The sequence below is a fragment of the Cyprinodon variegatus genome, unplaced genomic scaffold, assembly GCF_000732505.1.
Source record: "Cyprinodon variegatus isolate N-32 unplaced genomic scaffold, C_variegatus-1.0 Scaffold320, whole genome shotgun sequence".
Lineage (NCBI taxonomy): Eukaryota > Metazoa > Chordata > Actinopteri > Cyprinodontiformes > Cyprinodontidae > Cyprinodon > Cyprinodon variegatus.
This window is the reverse complement of record NW_015150773.1, coordinates 169,497-172,560: the sequence shown is the minus strand read 5'-3', so window position 1 is coordinate 172,560 and position 3,064 is coordinate 169,497.

Sequence of the window (3,064 nt, the reverse complement as noted above, 5' to 3'; positions counted from 1 at the left end):
TAGTGTTGAACTGTCTAACACAGATATCTGATTTGTATATCCCTGTAATGCCAAATGTATCATATTTGATACATACGGTTTCTGAAATGTTTTGCGTCTGACACCTTTTGCATAATTTAATGGTAAAAACTTTGCTCAAAATCCTATTGTACACAATCAGAAATACCTGATAACAGAGGGCAGAAGACTACACAAAAAATAATCTTAACCTATCGCATAGAAATAAATTATTAATATCAAAAATTAATTTCTGTTTTTTCTTTTTACATATTTAGTTAAAAGGCCAAATAAGGACTTCAAACCAAAAAAAAAAAAAGGAATTTTCTGTTTGTTTTATTCTTGGATCGACAAATAAATTGGACAAATAATTTCCCATTGGGGTTAATAAAGCATTATTTAATTAAATTGAATAACACAGGACAGACAGGTATAGCTAAAACAACTGACTTTCAAATCTAGATACACTAAGTCATTAAATATACCTTCATCAGGTTCTTGGCTGTTTTGCACCTTATTTGCACCTCAGCCTCTACCTCATCTTGTATGTAACATGATTCTGCTGCAAAATAATAGAAAAAAATGAAGTCCATCGTCTGTTTTTAAATTCATTCCTAAACGCTACCTATGTTGCCTAGCCTTTGACACCATCTATAATGTTGACTTTAAGAAAGAAAGATACCAATTAAATATTAATGGGACATTGATATTATTTGTTAACACCTATAATTCACAAAAAAAGTTATTTAGATATACACCACAGGAGTTTAGAAAGAAAAAAGTTTGAGTCACAGAATAGAATAATTGGATTTTTTGGTAAGTCATGACATAAACACTTTGTATAATTTAACACAGGATTCCCTTTATGAATAGTATTTAAAACAGGTTCCCCTGGAATTACAGACAACGTGTTACATTTATACAGTACTATAGAGGAACTTCTGTTACAGAATGTACTCATAGAAAAAAGGAAAAATATTAAAGACAAGTCGACTAATCTAATAAAGGATTATAAGACTTCTATTCTTTCAATTTTTTTTTAAAGTAAGGTCTATTATGTTATTATTGTTTAATTTAAATAACACACATAAATCGTAATGGTATCCAAAGCCTTGTTTAGAAGATTTTGCTATTCCTGTAGAATAATATAGTCCTTGTTTTAAGTGCCTGTATTTTTGTTTTTTATCTGTGACTGATAAAAGATACATAAACTAAGAAAAACCAAGGTATATTGACCAATGAGCCATTCTCTGAATCTGAAGTCAATGTTGGTTTCGTGGCGATAAAGCAACATAGTGATGGCCACTAAAAAAAATGTCTACCTTAAGGACGAATCAGCTTTGTTTTTGTAAGTTTAAACAGAACTCAGAAGTTCTGTTATGATGAACCCATATATTCAAACTAATAAAATAATTATAAACTGTTAAAATAAGTCTAAGGGCATTCATTTGTCCTAAAAGTTTGTTTTTGCTATTCCAAGAAGTGAAATAGCTAGCTTTAATGGCCGAATGTAAGCTAACGTCTGTATCTACAAACACCAGTCCAGTAGTTGGTATAGCTTTTAATTACAACCAATCAAATACAGCACATTCATAATGTTTCACTTACCTTTCTGATATAAAATAAAATATATCGAATAGCTGTCAGGATGGATCATAGGATTCCAAGTTGGATATAAAAAAGCTATATAACAGGTTGTTGTTCTTTGTTACCTACAAAGAACAACAATCATTTAAAATAATTACAATCCATTATTTTTTGGGGGATTTTTTCATTAATTCCATAAATTTTTATGGGATTTGGGTGTAACAATCAACATGTATCGAACCAAACCGAAAACCGTGACCAGAAACCGTGAATCGAACCGAACCGTGGATTTTGTGAACCNAAAAAAAAAATCTGTTCTAACATCCCCAGAACCAGTCAATAGTTTGTTGCCATATCTGGACCCCTGACCAGATACAATCATCATATCTATATCTCATGATATATCGAATCATAATCTCCTCTAATGTTTTTATCATAATAAACTATCAATAAACTATCATATTAAGTGTGCAGTTCCATCTATAGATTGCAGCTACAGGTAAAGTAAATTCAGGTGTTCTCATTGCTTTGTGCATGAAATGTATGGTTACCCATCCCCAAAATATAGTATCCCCAAAATATATAGCTCCTGTAATGCTATCTTTAAATCAGCTTGCAGTTAAAAAAATTAAAAAATAAATAAATGGTGAAGTTATAGATTCTGGGCCTGATATTGAATTGCCATAGGCTCATTGACTCATTTAGTCTTCATCAGTATTGCTTTTATTGAAAGATGTCATCATTTGCTTAAAAAATTCGTTCAGAAAATGTTCAAATTTATCCTGAAGTGCATTTTGTTGTTGCTGCTTTAATATTCTGCTAATTAAAACTGACCAACCTATGTATCAAAAAACCCAGTCCACTCTATAACATAGTAAAACATCTCCAAGTAATCATTTTTATTCCTTTATTTAAGCTTACCTTCCCACCTTATGATAAGGAGAATATTTAGTAGACCATTTCATCCTGTCGATAACGTAATTCCTATAATTAAACTCTATGTTGCTGCAATCACTACTTTAAAAAAAAAAAAGAAATCCCCAACTACTACCATGTTCTTTAGAAAGGTATTAGATCTACCTGTTGATCCCTGTAAACCAAATATATTATTCATGGATTTGTATTAATCAACCTGTTTTAAATAAGTTGCTCATCATTTTTCATTGTAAATAAGAAGTCTGGTGTGTCAGTTCACGTATCTGAACTGATGATCCCATGACCTTCCAACATCCCATCACTGCCAGTGGCCTGTTCTCATCTGAAGCAGTGGGCATCCAGTCACTTCCTTAATGTCTGCATCTCAGCAGCTGCACACCATCCCTCCTTCTGAAGTTTAGGTGTAAAATTTGTCTCTGTGTCCCCTGTAGTGTAATCCATCCTGTGACTCAAGAAAGTATCCAATGTCTTTCTAAGCAAAATCCATTGTAAATTTTAAAACATTTCCATCTGTAGCCTAGTCAGCGCTATTCAAACAAAAGTA